This window comes from Balaenoptera acutorostrata, chromosome 13, assembly GCF_949987535.1.
Source record: "Balaenoptera acutorostrata chromosome 13, mBalAcu1.1, whole genome shotgun sequence".
NCBI lineage: Eukaryota > Metazoa > Chordata > Mammalia > Artiodactyla > Balaenopteridae > Balaenoptera > Balaenoptera acutorostrata.
The window spans coordinates 45,284,326-45,301,036 of NC_080076.1; the positions used below are offsets into that span (position 1 = coordinate 45,284,326).

Genomic DNA, 16,711 nt, shown 5'->3' on the forward strand with positions numbered 1-16,711 from the left:
TGGTATTTTGAAATAATTTTAGACTTACAGGAGTTACAAAAATAGTACAGTGAGTTCCCGTATACCCTTAACCCATCTTCCCCTAATAACTGTAGTAACAGTTATCAAAGTTAATATTGGTTCAATACTATTAATTAAAACAACAGACTGTATTTGGATTTCACCAGTTTTTTGGCTGTTGTCCTTTTTTATCCAAGATTTAATCCAGGATCCCACATTACATTCAGTTTTCCACCTCCTTAGGCTTCTCTGATTTGTCACAGTTCCTTGCTGTCTCTCCTTGTCTCTCATGATCTTGACACTTTTAAAAAGTGTTGGTCATTTATTGTGACTCAATTTGAGTTTGTCTGATGTCTTCTCTTGATTAGATTGAGGTAATTTGTTACCGCCAAGGATACTGCAGAGGTGATGTTCTCTTCTGAACACGTGATGGCCACATAGCTTTTTACAGGTCTAACATTAATCACTTGGATGAGGTGGTCTCTGCCAGGTTCTCCAGTGTAAAGTTACTGTTGATCCCTTTGTAATTAACTAATATTTGGGGGAGACACTTTGAGACCATGCATATATATATATACACATATATATATACACACACATATATACATACATACATATATATATATATATGTTTCTGCTTAGCTTTTGCCCACTCATTTTAACATTCATCGGTGGATCTTGCCTGCAGCAATGTTACAGTGGTATTCTAATGGTGATTTTCTTGTTCATTCATCCCATCTACATTTATGAATTGGAATTCTTCTGTAAGGAAGATTTATCTTCTCATATTTATTTTTTTATTATCATTCATTTATATCAGCATGGACTCATGGATATTTATTTTATCGTTGATAAAATTGTTACAGCTTTGGCTCTAAGGAGTTCTCATGGCGGTTTCTGTGTTCTTCTGTGTGCCTTCATCTTTTTTTTTAAAAGCACTTTCTTACTTTCTGACCCCACAAGATGTTCCAGGCTTATTTTCTATTTTCCCTACCTCAGCCCTCACTTCTCCAAGGAGCCCTGATTCCTTTTAATAAAGGTATGTTTATTGCTACTGGAGTGTCACTGCTTCTAGGCGTCTCTGCAGACAAAGTTAGGAAATATATGTATGTAAACTAACAAATGTCTACACACACGTATCTCTATGTATTTTCATATCCATCTACCTGTGTATGAACTGAGGGGGTTCATACTGTATAATCTCTGATTCATATCTAGCACAAGGTTCATTTTAACTTTTCTCTTTTGCTTATTTGTAACTTCTTTTTCCAGCAGTGAGAAGCTGGCTTTCAGTATCAAAAATCAACTGATGGTATCCGTGTGGATAAATTTTTGGATTCTCTATTCTGTTCCATTGATCTTTGTGTCTATCCATTTGCCCATACCACACAGTCTTGATTATAGTGAGTCTTAAAATCAGCCAGTGTGCGTCCTCTAATTTTCTTTCTCTTACTCAAATTGTATTGACTGTTCTAGTTCCTTTGCCTTTCCCTATGAGTATTAGAATCAGCTTGTCTATATTTACCAGTAAAACTCCTGCCAGGATTTTGATTGTAATTGTGTTAAATCTATAAATCATTTCGGGGAGAATTGATATTCCTAACTATAATGAGTCTTCAAATCCATGAACGTGCTATGTCTCTCCATTTATTTACATCTTCTTTTGATTTCTTTCAAAGGTTTTATAGTTTTCCCTGTATAGAAACATACCTGTACATGTTTGGTTAGATTTATACATAAGTATTTCTTTCTTTCTTTCTTTTTTTTTTTTTTTAACAAATATTGTAAATGGTATTATATTGGAAACAGACGAGTGGATATCCTTACCTTGTTCTCGATCTTAGGGGGAAAACTTTCATTCTTTTACCATGATGTGTGATGTTAGCTTTGGATTTTTTTTTTTTTTTGTAATGTCCTTATCAGATTAGAAAGTTTCTGTTCTCTTCCTACTTGCTGAAAGTTTTTATCATAAGTGGGTGTTGTATTTTGTGAAATGCTTTTTCTATATCAGTTGAAATGATCATGTGTGGGTTGTGTTTTTAGCCTGTTAATTTGGTGAATTAATTGGCTTGAAACATTAATCTCGCCATGAATTCTCAGGGTAAACTCCAGTTGAAAGTGGTATGTTACTATTAATGTTAATATTTTGTTGAGGCTTATGAGGGATATTGGTGTCATTTTCTTTTCTTGTGCTGTCTTTGTCTGGTTCTGCTATCATGGTGATTCTGACCCCAGGGGTGAGTTTGGAAGTATTCCCTTTTCTTTTATTTTCTAGAAGCAGTGTAGAATTGGTGTTATTTTTTCTTTAAATGTTTGGTAGAATTTGCCAATGATCTGGGCTTTGGGATTTCTTTTTTGAGAAGGTTTTCTAAGTACAAATTTCATTCCTTAATAGAAGACTGATCAGGTTATATATTTTTTCCTTCAGTGAGTTTTGATAGTTTGGGTTTTCAAGAAATTATTCTATTTCATCTAAATTGTTGAATTTATGTGTGTAGATTTGTTCTTATGTGCTTACTTTGTTTTCCTTTCCATGCCTGCTGGGTCTTATTGATAGCCAGATGTTGATAATTTTTTCTGACGTTGATAATTTTTCTGTCTCTTTTGTTCTTTGTCAGCCTGGCTAGAGATTTATTGATTTTACTGATTTTTTTCAAAGGGTTAAGCTTTAGCTTTGATTGATTTTTTTCTCTATTTTTCTGTTCTTAATTTCATTGATTTCTGCTTTCATTTCCTTCTTCTTCTTAACATTTCTTTGATTTCTGCTCTGTTCCTCCTGATTGCTTTGGGTTTATCTCTCTCTGCTTTTTCTAGATTCTTAAGGTTGGAGCTTAGATTGTTGATTTCAGACCTTTCTACTTTTATAGTACAAGCATTTCATGTTATAAGTATCCTTCTAATTGCTGGTTTATTAGCATCCCACGTACATTGAAAATCCCAAAAGACATTGTTTTAATTTTTGCTTTTAACCACCATACAAATTTTATAGAAATTAAGAGGAGAAGAATAGCATATTCTCTTTTCCCAGATATTTACCATTTCTGTTGCTTTTCTTTATTCCTGTTGTTTCTTTCTGGTACCATTTCTCTGTTTGAAGAACTGTCTTTAGCATTTTTTTTTTTTTTCCTAAGAGGAAATCTGGCAAACAAATTTTCTCTTAGTTTTTCTTCATCTGAGAGTGCCTTTATTTCACATTCATTTGTTAAGGGTATTTTCACTGGATGACAATTCTTTTCTTTCAGGACTTGGAAAATGTTCTACTTCTTTCTGGCCTCCATGATTTCTGACAAAAAGTCAGCAGTCATTTCATTGTTTTCCTAGGCCGTGGGTCCCTATAATCTTCTGCTTTCAGGATTTTTATCTTTGTCTTCAGTGTTCAGCAGTTTGATAGTATGTGTCAGGGCCTGGAATTCTTTGAGCTTATTCAGTGTGGTGTATGCTGAGACTTCTGAATCTGTAAGTTTATATCTACCAGGTTTCAAAGCTTTCAGTCATTTTTTCAAACATTTTTTTCAGCACATGTTCTTTCTCTTCTCCTTCTGGGACTCTGATGACATGAATATTAGACTTTTTGGTATATTCTCATGGGATTCTGAGGACCTGTTCAGGTTTTTTTTGTTTTTTGCTTTTTGGTTTTTTTCTTTCTGTTGGATAATTTCTATTGATTTATCTACAGATTTACTGACATTTTCCTCTATTATCTGCATTCTATTATAGAATCCATCAGTTAATATTTTAGTTACTATATTTTTCAGTTCTAATGTTTCCATTTGCTCCTTTATATTTTCTGGTTTTAGGGAGAGACTTTTTATCTATTTCATGAGTGTTCATTGTTACTTCTTAAACCATAGTTTTAACAGGTGCTTTAAAGTCTTTGTCTCATAATTTCAGTATTTGGATTGGTGTCTGTCTTTTCCCTTCCAAGTTAATGTTTTCCTGGTCATTTGTATGCCACATAATTTTGGTTTTTAAGCGGGACATGTTGAATGTCCTTTTATGGAATTCAGGGTCTTGAGGTCTTGTTTAAATTTTAAGCAGAAAATTGATTTGGGTTCTGCTTTGCGTTAGCAGACATTCAACAGGTTAGGTTCAGGTTACGAGTTTCCACCTGCCTTTTCAGGCTGTGGTTCCACTGACAGTTCAGTTTTCACAACCTTTGCAGTGCTAATTGGATCTGACTTCCTTGTGCCCCACCCTGTAGCCAGGCTGGGTCTGGGCATTGGTGTATGCTGCAGTTAGTGCTGTAGGCGTTTGGTAGGCTGTTGAAAGTCAGAACCATGCACAGCTCGGAGGTGAGCCCAGGAGTGCTGTACAACTTTGCAAAATTTCTCTGCTGAGCTTCCTTCTCTTTGTGATCCTGCTGGCATTTTCTGGCTCCTTGGGACCCGCTTCCCAGTCCTCTAGCCAAGAAGTCCAAGCTCTAGGTTTTCCTCTACCCTGCACTACCGGCAATTGCATTTGTGTCCAGGGGGTTGCTGCAAGAGGCCAGGGAAATAAAAAAGCAACAGTGATTTGCCCATCCTCTTGGGACCACCACTTCTCTGGTCAGAGAGGGTTCCTCTCCTGAGAGTTTTAGGGACCTGCCGGGCTCCTCTCTGCCCATAGACAAATTTAGCAATAGTGTACAGTATTTGTGTACAGGTCTTTGATTCTTTAACATGACAATAGCAAGTTAAAAACATGGTTTTCAAAGCTAGTAGGGTCAGCTCCTTCCATCCCCTTCAGTGTATTTATGTGTGCCATTCATTTGTAATATAGTCAGATTCATTTGGTAAGAATGTTTTAAAGGTTGGGTTTCACATTTTTAAGATACTCTGAGACACCAGCGCACCCTAACGTGACTGCCTTTGGTCTGTTTTCTGGGTCTGAACGCATGCAGAGTTGTGCTTCAGTGTCAGTTGTTTCTTCCAGTCACCAGCCTCCTCTCACTTTGATTTCACTCAGCAGTGCTATTGTCCATTCTCATGGCACTGCTACAGCACAGACTGATTTACAGTGTTCTAGGACTTGATTGGTGATTATGCCATGACAGTTATCCTGTAATGCGTTTGCTAACAGAAAAGGATAAGGCTTCTTTTTTTAAAAAAACATATTTATTTATTTATTTGGCTGTCCCAGGTCTTAGTTGCACATGCAGGATCTTTAGTTGCGGCATGCGGGATCTAGTTCCCTGACCAGGGATCAAACCTGGGCCCCCTGCATCGGGAGTGCAGAGTCTTAACCACTGGACCACCAGGGAAGTCCCAGACAAGTCTTCTTAAAACTTCCAGTGACATCCGTTGTGTTTCAGAATTCAAATGAAGTTACAATGCTGTGACATGCTGTTGGAAACCAAATTGTTACTGTATCAGGACTGGATATAGTAACATGTTACTGGATTTCTTGTTAGTGGATTGTCTATGACAAACCATGATTACTGGTCGTTTTTTGAATGTCTTCACCAATCTTTGTAGTACAGAAAGTGGCCAAGTATTTAGCTGTTTTTTTGCTTTTTTACTTGTATACTCTAGGTCAATAGCAATAAAGATTAAAGAATGTCATTCCTCCCCTGCACCAGGAAGGGGTGAGCTAGAAAGGCTCTCTGTTTAGAATTAAAGTTCACCTCTAGTTGGATCAGTGCTTTTCATTAAAGAAGTAAAGTGTTCTTTATCCACACAGATTAAAATGTTGTCAAGAACCCAGGCCGGAAACCCAGCCAGCGAACTGAAGTGCTCTCTGGCTTCTCTCAGCTTGAAATCGCTTTTAGAATTTGACAGTACTGTGTTGTGAGACTCACGGCAGCACCCGAATTCAGAATAGCATGCAGCCTCTCCTTCTGAGGTGACCATGGCTTCCTTTGCAGAAGGGCTTTGTCTTGTTATGAAAGGTTCAGGCTTGGTGATTTGAGTGCTGAGGACAGTGATTCTGGGAGGTGGACATCATTATCCAGAGTGCTGACGTTGTCTTATGAACTACATATATTTGATTCTTACGAGAGAAATAATCCTAAGTGGCAGATCATTGGTTTTAACGTCACTAAAATGATTTAGAATATCAGTGGGGGGGGGGGTGGAGAATATCAGTGGGAAGATTTAAGAGGAGTGGATTTCTAATAGCTAGTGTAGAATGATATATAGTTTGAATTAGCTTGTTACTGAGATACAAAAACCCTAACAGTGCATACAAATTTGAACTGGGGCATTTCCCTTTATTCTTTGATGGATATAATAAGCCATAATATGGGCAATAGATTCGAGATCTCCAACGTTGACCTTGTCCTTTTTATCCCCCAGTAGTAAAGGGAAGTAAGTGATCACCACAGTCTTCATTTTTAGAGAGTTATCTTTTCAGGGAAAGGGGCAGTACCCAGAGAAACATAAAATTCATTCCATAAATGCTTTTGAAAATGTAAACTTCTGCTAGGGCTTTGCAAATGATAAAAACAAACTCAAGCTGCTTAATCAGGAAAGAATACTGGAGTATCATGAAATCCAAGGGCAAGAATGCAGCAAAGGATGAAACAAGGAACTGAAAAGATGGAAAATGGTCTCATTGGCTCATCTTGGGTTCATGTGTCCTCGCTTGAGCCAATCAGCTGTGTCCGGGCAGTCGGGCATGTAGTCCAAATGTTCTATCTGGGGTTCCTTCTCTGTGGGGAAAGAGTGACATTTATTGGTGAAGGGTTAAACTAGACGGAACCCTCCAAAGTGATCTATTACAATACCATGTTTAAACTTGCCGGCCTATTATAATTAAAACCTCTAATGGTGTGTGGCCTTTAGGAAGGTTACACAATTTATCAAACTTGCAAATATAATAAGCTTTTCAAGCATTTCCCTTCACATGCTGTCATACTGTTCTAACAGTTTTCCTCCAGGTGGCTGCTCTGTATCTCAAAGATCACTGCATTGCTAATTATATATATTTTTTAAAAGTATAATGCCTTTCCACTTACATAATCCACCACCATTTTTAGAACTCTCTATAATGTACTTTTCCTCCACGTATAGTCATATCTGTCATGCAATTTTTCTTAAATTGCCCTGGACCCCTTTTTTGAGACCTAAGAAATTTAACTTTCAGATTTAGAAAATATAGCTTTAATATATTAGTAAATGATGTGGCATTTTTGAAAGGTCACTTTTTTTATGGTTGGAAGGAAAATAGGAAATATTTGTGAGTCATTTTAGCTGTCTCAGTGAATTTAATGCCAGTTTTTCTCTCTAAGGTTAGATGCTTAATTTCAACACAAAGTATCACTTTTCTCCATATGCCTGACTTTAATTTTTGTGACATGGCAGAATAGAGTGATACAGTCCTTTGGAGTAGAAGTTTGCATGTGTGGTAGTGGGTGGTAAGCATGTTGCTTTTACCAGCTTTGCTGTTCGTGCCTCTTACGGTATTGGTGTTACAACCAGACCACAACTACCTTAGATATCACCATGGTCAAGCACTATCGGTTCTCTCTCCAGCTCTGTCATTTATTAACAGAGTGATCTTGGGCTAATTATTTCACCTCTTGGAGCTGTTGTTTTTCTCATCCATACATTTGGAGAAAAGAGTTTTTAGAGCCATTGACTTTTAAAAACAATACTTAACACTGTTCCCGGAAATTCATCACGGCTAACTAAATGGTAGTTACTATTAATTTTTAGTAGATGACGTGTGTTTCTTGTAAAATGCAACTTCACTAGTGCAAAGCTCCTGTCTAGTTAAATTGACATCTGTTTTGTTGCTTTGCAGTGGTACGTGGCTGTCCTAAACTTGGAGCTCCCGGAAGCAATCGTGGGAAGTTGGGGCAATGAGGGAAATACAGACATAGGAGTGAACGGATAAAATAATCGGCAAACTCATTAGCTATTCAGGGAATGTTAAATTGATTGAGTCGATTACTTTGTGAAAGCTCTAAGTAGAATTAAAAAGAGGAATTTCTGTAGAATAAAGTAGTAACACATTGGAAGACTGAAACTCACACGAAGTAGAAAACAGAAATGGAAAGAACAAACCTGTATACAATAAAGTGAACTATAAATTGAAGCAAGAATTGCTGTCATGTGTGTATTTTACCTTACATCCTGAGATGCACATTTTAATATAAGGAAAAAAATATAATTTTTAAGAACAGTAAAACAATCCTGCTTTGCCCGCTGTTGGCCAGGCCATTAGCAGAACATTTTATTTTCTTTTGGGCTCTAGAACTAAAGAAAGAAAACTGGACAAGATCCAGAGAAGAGCGATAGCAGGAACCAAAGGACTATTAAAAAAATAAGGCCCATGAGGAAAGGGTGAAGGAGTTGTGAATCTTTCGTTTGAAGAGAAGTTCAAGAGGCCACTTAATAAGTCTTCGCATATGTGAAGGGTTGTCATGAGAAGGATACTGAGCAGTTGTTTCCTTTCTCACTAAGAACTGAAGAAAGGGGAATGGTGCCAGAGACGCGGGTTAGATAAAAAGAAATACTCCTTGCAGAGAGAGCAAGGCATGAAATCTGTAGTCAGATTAGCTGGTCCACATATCTTTGACTGGACTAGACAGCCTTGGTCCTTGACCGTTTGGCTGTATTCTTTTGAGGTTGGCTACACGCCTTCACTGAACGAACGCCTATGGACTTAAATCTTGGCCACAGAGGTGGCACTTCAAAATCTTGTACCACCTTGAATGTCTTGACTTTTTCATGCCTGTTTCTCTTCTTTATCTGCTCCAAATTACAAGGTGGTACAGAGCACAGAATGCATTCTTGTAGCCACTAAAAGAGACTCTTAGACCTGAATAATGAGTAGACTCGTGAGGCAGGTGTCCCCTCCACAATGTTTCTCATATATACTTGGAATCACTGTTTACCTCAAACAGTATTAAATGACATTTAGAAATAGAAACTCTTTTCCTACTCTTAGACCTGAATAATGAGTAGACTCGTGAGGCAGGTGTCCCCTCCACAATGTTTCTCATATATACTTGGAATCACTGTTTACCTCAAACAGTATTAAATGACATTTAGAAATAGAAACTCTTTTCCTAGGGAGATCTTCACGGTTGTTAATGGGAAAAGTCTCCAAATAAGATTTTGTACCACGATGACAATTTAGCCAATTGGTTAAATAGCTGTGTTTCCTATCACTAAATATGGAAAAGCTTCTTTTTTTTTTTTTTTTTAAGTGAGAGCTGCTGAGTTAATAGAGTTTAAAAGCGAAATGTATAGAAAATTCTAAGCACATTTGTCGTGGACTGTGTAAGTGAGTGGTAACTAACTGACGTATGCCAGCCCACTGGGGTGAAAATAGTGGAAGGGAGGAGCCGGGGGATGATTTGGTTGACATTTTACTCAATCACACAGACACTTAATTGGGACTGGTACAGAATTTTAAGTGCCTTTTTTGGGACTTACTGTTGTGATCTTTCTTTAGAACAGCCCTGATATACCCTTCAGAAGGCTGGCCTGGGAGGACGTTGTCTGTGCCAAATTACAACACAGAACAAGGGGCTGTTCTCTTTCATTTGCTGAGAATAGTGCTTAATAAGTACTATTTGACAACATGCTGAATTAAGAGAATGTTATAAGGATGTTTCACGAAGGAAAGTGGGTAAAACATCTGATGTTTACAAGTTCTATTTACATGTAAGTTGACAGCAGGATAAAGCCATGCTTAAAGCTTTATTTTAAAAATTTTATTCATTCGTTTGAATATATATGCTGAGAGAAAAGGCTTTTATCTGGTTCCAAATATACTTTATATATCTGTATAGTTAATGCCAATTTTTTTCCGTGTTGGTTTGAAATGTATCAGGCCCTGGTAAACTGCTTTATGTTAACCAAATTCATGCAATACTGATTTGTAGCCTGGGATGCATCCCTGATTATTTCCTGTTTCTTTTGACCTTGACTTTGGTCCCGTTCTGGTGTCTTAGTTTATAATCATAAGTAAAGGGAGAAAGAACTCAAAATTTTTAATAATATTTCTATGTATATTTCAGTGTCATAAGCTACCTATCTCAAGTTTAATGTTATCATAGATTGTAGCATATGAAAGTACTGCTGTGGGACACTCAAATGTAGTTCCATCTATTAATACACATCTATAATCTATAGTCAGGTATAACGTATGAAATAATTAACTTCTGTGTTGAAGTATAAAATAGTATAGTGATTTGTGACTTCTTTTCTAGTTAGGTCTCTCACTTAAATATGCTTTAAAAATGGGTTTAGATGACCCCCAGTGCCCCTTGCAACTTGAAGATTCTGTGCTTCCCTGATACTGAGCTTGTGTGAGGCCTGTAGCCTGTCTGAATATATGGGTAAGTAGCAATCTGTGTTATACAGTTGTAGGCTGATGATATACTCGTGACCTTATTTTAAAGAGAGATTTGTATTTTCTCACTGCAATAGAGCCTAAGGAAAAACTGAATTTTTGTGTATTCAAGTAATACCTCCCTTCCTTTTCTTTTCCTTACTTAGGATCTAGTGCAATTCTAATGAGCAGAACAAGTGCTGGAGTAAAAAGAAAGAGAGAGAAAGATATAAGGATAAACAGAACAATTAACTAGGGACTAGTTTTCAATGCTTAAAAAAAATACAGTGTATAGGGAGGGTGGGAGGGAGATGCAAGAGGGAGGGGATATGGGGATATATGTATAGATATAGCTGATTCACTTTGTTATACAGCAGAAACTGACACAACATTGTAAAGCAATTATACTCCATTAAAGATGTTTAAAAAATAAATAAAAGGATACTCTTTAACACTAAAAAAAAAAAAACCAGTGTAAACTAATACCTTACCTTACATTTTATTTTATTAATACCTGACAATTGTGTAGCATTTGTGATTCACAGAATGCACTCATCAACGTCCTCATTTAATCCTCACGACAATTTATGAAAGAGGCGCTGTTCTTTGCATTTCAATTAGAAAACTGCTTCCGAGATTATTGTGACTTAAGTGGGATCACGCAGCTAGTATTGGGTCAGAATTCAAACTTTGCACTCAGACTTAAGAACCAGCTGTCTTTCTTTTCTGTTCTTCACAATATTCATCCGGGCTGGGTTTGCTCTGAAGCTATACTGAGATATACAGTTTAGGTGCACTGCATATGTGCTCGTGTGAAATCTGGGTAAATCATTTATAGAACAGGCCATTTAGTTTTCCTTTTCATCTGGCTTAATGGGATTGCATGGTTTAAGACTAAGAAACAGGAAGTCTTCAGTTGCCACTAACTGACTGGGAACCTTGTGTCCATTTCTTCAAATATAAAATGAAGACAGGTGGCGTTTAGGTTCTCCAAGCTTCCCTCTAGCTCTGAAATTCTGTGATTCCAAATTTATATATTAAAATTTAATTTTTAAATTCATTTAATAATTAAATTTAAAATTCTGCTCCATTCAGAATTAAAAAAAAAAAAAATGTTGCCTCATATGATGAGCCCACCTTTTTACATTAACTTTCTCCTAACAGTCTATGCCAGGGATTGATAGGCTTTGTTTGAGTTTTAGATAATATAGTAGCAAAATCCCAGATTCTATTCTGTAAGAAACAGTTATCACATGGTGAGACTCTCATTCTGAATTTAAAGAGTGAAAAATGACTGCAGAACGCCAATTGTACAGGAGTTTACTCCCCAAATGTAAATTGAGACTTAGTATTAAGTACTTGGGCTGCCAAGACCTTGAGCTCCCAGCCTAGCACGGAAAGCCAGGCCCACAAATGTGAAATGTCATTACAGCTAGAAGGACCGTGGGAAGGATGCGTACAGAGTGCCAGGAGAGTAAGAGAAGGAAACAGTTCCATCCATGGGATGGAAAATGGAAGGGATGCACCAGTGAGGACTTCACCAAGAATGGGGTTTTACCAGATGGAGAAAGGACAGTAGACCATCCTAGGCCGAAGGAAGCATGTAAGAGAAGCAGATCCCTTAAGGAAACTACTTCAGAGAACCCCAGCTAGTTCTGTTTGTGTCACATGCTGGAGGACGACTTGCTGGGAAGGTAAGCTGCACCTAGCATGGGAAAGTCTTGTATGGACTTGAGACTATCCTAGGCATTAAGGAGACATTCGAAGAAAGGAAGGAAGAACTGATGTCTCGCAAAGATGACAGAGAAGGCAGTGTTAGACTCTGAAATTTCTAGCTTGAACAACTGTGGGGGAAGGGCATTCTAGGCAACAGGATGAGCGTGAGAAAAGCCCATGGACACCCGAGATAGATAGCACACAGGGCTGTGCTAGTCTCCATCTATGGGCCCTTCTTTGGCCCTCTCATGCCTCAGACCTTCCCCGTGTGATTGCTGTAGCCAGGTCAGGAAGGGTTCCATGCGGTACTCCATGGATTTTGGACTTTTTTCTCTTAACAGTGAAGAGCCATTGAAGGTTTCTAAGCAAAGTAATAATGAAAGTAGATTTGCATTTGAAAGACTCTAATAGCAGCAAAATGGAAGCTAGGTTAGAGGGATGCCACAATCTAGACGGAAACACCCTCACAATATTCCCGCTGAAAGCTGTTGGGAGCCTGCATTAAGTGAGAGCAGAGGGGATGTGTAGAAAGGGATGGAGCCCAGAGAGACTGAGCTAGAATAATGACAACAATAATATTAGCTGAGATTTATTGAGGGCTCACCTTGTACCACGTGCCTGGTGTAAATGCTGTATATTCACTAATCATGTAATCCTTACAACAGCCCTGTGAAGTAGACACTAGTATTCTTATCATCATCATCATCTACATTTTCCAGCTGAGAAGACTGAAGTACAGAGACATTAAATAACTTGCAGAGTTACCCAGCCCGCAAGTGGCAGTTTGGGGATGTGAACTGAAGCAAGCTGTTTCTAGAGTCCACACCCATAATGACTGCATTCTGTTGCCTCTGGATCAATAGGCACCCATGCGATTTGGTGAGGAGTTGGATGTAGGTGATGAGGGAAGAGGTACCATTGGCAGTGACTGCTTGGTTGACTGGGAGGGTAGAGCTACCCCACACAGAGATGGGAGGAGCCAGGGCTCTTGGAGGAAAGATCATCATTCTGAGATATATCAAGTTGTCAGGTTCTCATGGGGCATTCAGCTGGTGATATCCAGATGGCAATTGGATATATAGACCTGGAGCTCAGGATTGGCCTGTGCCTGACAGTTGCGTGTAATTCTACGTGCAACTGATATCAGGGCAAAGTAATGAACTGGCAAAGCTGAATATAGCTCAAACTATATTCATAATCGCCCTTTATCTGAAGGACTCTGGGTAGAACTTTATGCCCTTGCTGTATCTCCCCAGAAATATTTATAAATATTTCTCTACATAGGTCCATGCAGGTCCATGCAGTAGAAATACTGGGGAGGGAACTCCAGCGTCAGCGTAAGTGGGACTAATCTGGGGATTCTCTGTAGTGAAGACAGCTCCAAGGCAGAAAACGTTCCTGTGTATTGAACCAATGCAGTTAAATGCTGTGTAGCTCTCTTGCATCCAGCTTTGGATTCCATTCTTTACAATCTAAATGGAAAGTACCCTTTACAAACCTCCCAAAAGGTGTGTGGTTTCCTGGTGGTCCTTGGAACAGATGAGTGAGGTGGTGGTTTAATCCCAGCCAGGGTGGCAGTTCAGGGTCAGCATCATGAAATCCAAAAAGCAAAGGAGTCCTTTGGAGCCAGTGCCCAGCAGTAGTCGGATGCATTCAAGGAGGTACAGATGAATGGAGTTCAAGTGGTAGGCACATTTCTCTCCATGTCAGTGGCCTGTACTTGCTTTCCAGAAAAAAATGTTCTTTCCCTCTCTATTCTAGGGTCTAAACGTACAATCAAAGGAATGTAGCAAAGAAACCTTGGGACCTAAGCATCACATATAGAGTAATAATTTTGAAACTACTTAAAAGTTCTGATTATTATATCCAATTAATTTTAAAAAGCCAAGTGAAATTGTTGGATATTATTTTAAACTTTATTTTTAAATACAGACTAATAAGTTTTAGCTGCATTCATTTCTCAATTAAATTTATCTGATTGTTAGATTCTGTTTGTCTCCAGAATCTTAAGTGAACTGTGTTCTTTTGGCCTACTTGAGATGTTAAACGTAAGCAGAGCTGCACTTTTATTTGACTGTTCCACTCAGCTTGGGCAAGGTAACAGCAGTTTCGTATCCTAATATCTCAAAGTATAAATTGATTGTGATTACTTTTACCCATAAAGCCTCTTTGGAAGAGACAAAGTTTACCCATAATACTCTTGACTTAAATTATATCTGCTGTGTGCTGGAATGACCAGCTTTCTTCCTGTATCACTCTCTGTGGGAGGCAGAATTCTAAGGTGACCCCCTTGATGGCCATCCCCTGGTGTTATACCAGATTATGTTATATGGCAAAGGGAATTTTGCAGATGTAATTAAGGTCCCTAATCAATTGACTTTGAGATAGAGAGATTATCCTTAGTGGGCCCAACCTAATCAGGCAAGCCCTTCAAAATAGATAGTTTTCTCTGGCTGGTTACAGAAGAAGAGGTCAGAGATACTCAAAGCATGAGAGGGATTCAACATAAGGCAGGTTCTTGTACCTAAGATAGGGAGGGGGCCACAGGGCAAGGACTTGAGAGCAGCCTTTAAGAGTCCAGAGTAAGTAGTCCTCCAGCAAAAAGAAAACAACTGTAACTGAATTCTTCCAACAAAAAGAATGAGTTTAGAAGAGCACCCTGAGCTTCAGATGAGCACCCAGCCAGCCAGCATCTTGATTTCAGCCTGAGCAGAGAACTCAGCCATGCCGTGCCAGATTTCTGACCCATGTATAAGCTGCTAAGTTTGTGGTAGTTTGTTATGCAGCAATAGAAAACTGATACACTGTCCCTCGCTGCATTTCTCTCTATTAATGCTGGTTACTGGTCTTCAGAGTTGCAGTGTTACCATCTCTCAACTTAGTGTATTTTCCATCTGTTGCCCTAATAGCCACGACTGCATTAAGTTAAGGAGAATCCTATTTCTTTTCCCCTTTTCTCTTTTAAAACCCTGAGCCCAGTCTTACTGGTTCTATCTTACTGTGATTCTTCATCTAGGTTCCAGGCTTTGCAGGGAAATAGGGAAGGACTCACCCTCTTCATGTTGTTAACGTGTCATCATGCTGAAAGTGATTTCAGGATGTAGTCTCTGTTCCATTTCCCTTTATTGACTTAGTTCTTGGCGATGTTATATCCTGCTGTCGAAGATGTTTCTCATGTTATCCATTGGAGTGGGTCTGTTATCTCCATTTCACATGTAGAAAATAAGCTAAAGAGCAGTATGTGGCTATCCCATAGCAGAGGTGGGAGTGGGACCTAGAATAGAAATAAATGTGTGGGACGGGCTGGTGGATGTTTCTAGAACACAGCAACAAAGAGCAGTTGATCAGACATGGATATCAGAGAGTCCCACCAGTGCAATCTGTAAGCACGCTAAACAGAAAGTATCTCATTTTGACTGTCTGACTTGGGGGGAAAGAACGCAGGCTGTCAGTTTTATATGTGTGTGATTGTTCTATTTCAGTCTCCTTGGTTTTATTTAGACCCTCTACCTAGTATTTCTCTTGCATCTAGAAGAAAAATAAATTTTGAAATGGAAGAAAATAATCTCTCTTTTTATTAAGTTAATGGAATAACATTCTGGACACTGGTCCCCCGGATAATTTATAAAATGATTTCTTTATTTCTTAGAGGTGGAAGAGAGAATGGGATGGGGTAGAAAGTTTTCCGTATTCATTTTTATTATATCCACATCATTCAGGTAAATTTCTTTAATTAGCTTTGCCCTTGTCTGAAAAAAATTAAATATATTTATATATTATTAACTATATTCCAACTCTCTGCTATCTAACTCGGCAAGCTTAGAACATTCTGAGTGATTTGGTCACATTCACATAGTGACTCACTGATGGATCTTGGTGGGTGGAGCCCCTTCATTAATTGAGCCAGACTGCACTTTCCCTTATTTGTCAGTGTTTGCGAAACCCTTTCAGATGTTATTTAAATTTAACATAATGTAAACTTCACTAATAGTGACCTTTATGTATAATTGCCAACATAATTTTGATCAGTTAAAATAAATTTCTAATTTTAAAAAGTATATGCGTACATAATACGCTTGAGAACTCTTGGAACTGTATTTTGCCTTTGCTCAAGCCAGCCAAATATTCCATGTCTCAGATTACACATTTAGGAAATAACCCTGTGTACAGAGGAATAAATGTCAAAGTGATTTTTTTTTCGTTACATTTGCCTCAGAAAATTGTACTAATAATTTATCTGTAAGCAGTATATCAATAGTTGGCTAGGTGATGTAACTAACCAAATTAATTGATGATGTCTTTCCATCAATATCTGTAAACTCCTGGTTTTGCTGGGGGGGTGGGGTGGTTATTTTTTTAGATTTTTAGAAAGAAAGGATTTTTTTTGGTTTGTTTTGTTTTCCAGTTCTACTTTAGGAAGTTGCACCCCACTTATCAGAGACATTATGTACTTCTTTTAGGCCTACGATATCTTTATAGACTTGTCTTTAAAATTTGGTGATCTGATTTTTTTTTTAAGTTTCTGACTGTTTATTTCTACTATTTTAATATGGTGTTCTTTCATGTTGAACTTTTTTTTTTCAGTTTTATTTTATTTTTTAAATTTTTAAAATATTTTGGCTGCGCTGTGTGGCATGAGGGATCTTAGTTCCCCCACCAGAGATCAAACCCATACACCCAGCATTGGGAGCACGGAGTCTTAACCACTGGACCGCCAGGGAAGTCCCTGAAC

General features: G+C 38.1%; 1 protein-coding gene and 1 non-coding gene across 4 annotated transcripts in view; one reads left to right on the forward strand and one right to left on the reverse strand.

The window, feature by feature from the left end:
- The window catches only part of GAREM1 (GRB2 associated regulator of MAPK1 subtype 1), a 211,107-nt gene that overhangs the window by 40,935 nt on the left and 153,461 nt on the right, over nucleotides 1-16,711 (forward strand). The gene's annotated exons all lie outside the window — the stretch shown is intronic.
- Nucleotides 5,167-5,239, reverse strand: TRNAG-CCC (transfer RNA glycine (anticodon CCC)). Its single transcript has one exon. It is a non-coding gene; the product is annotated as a tRNA-Gly (tRNA).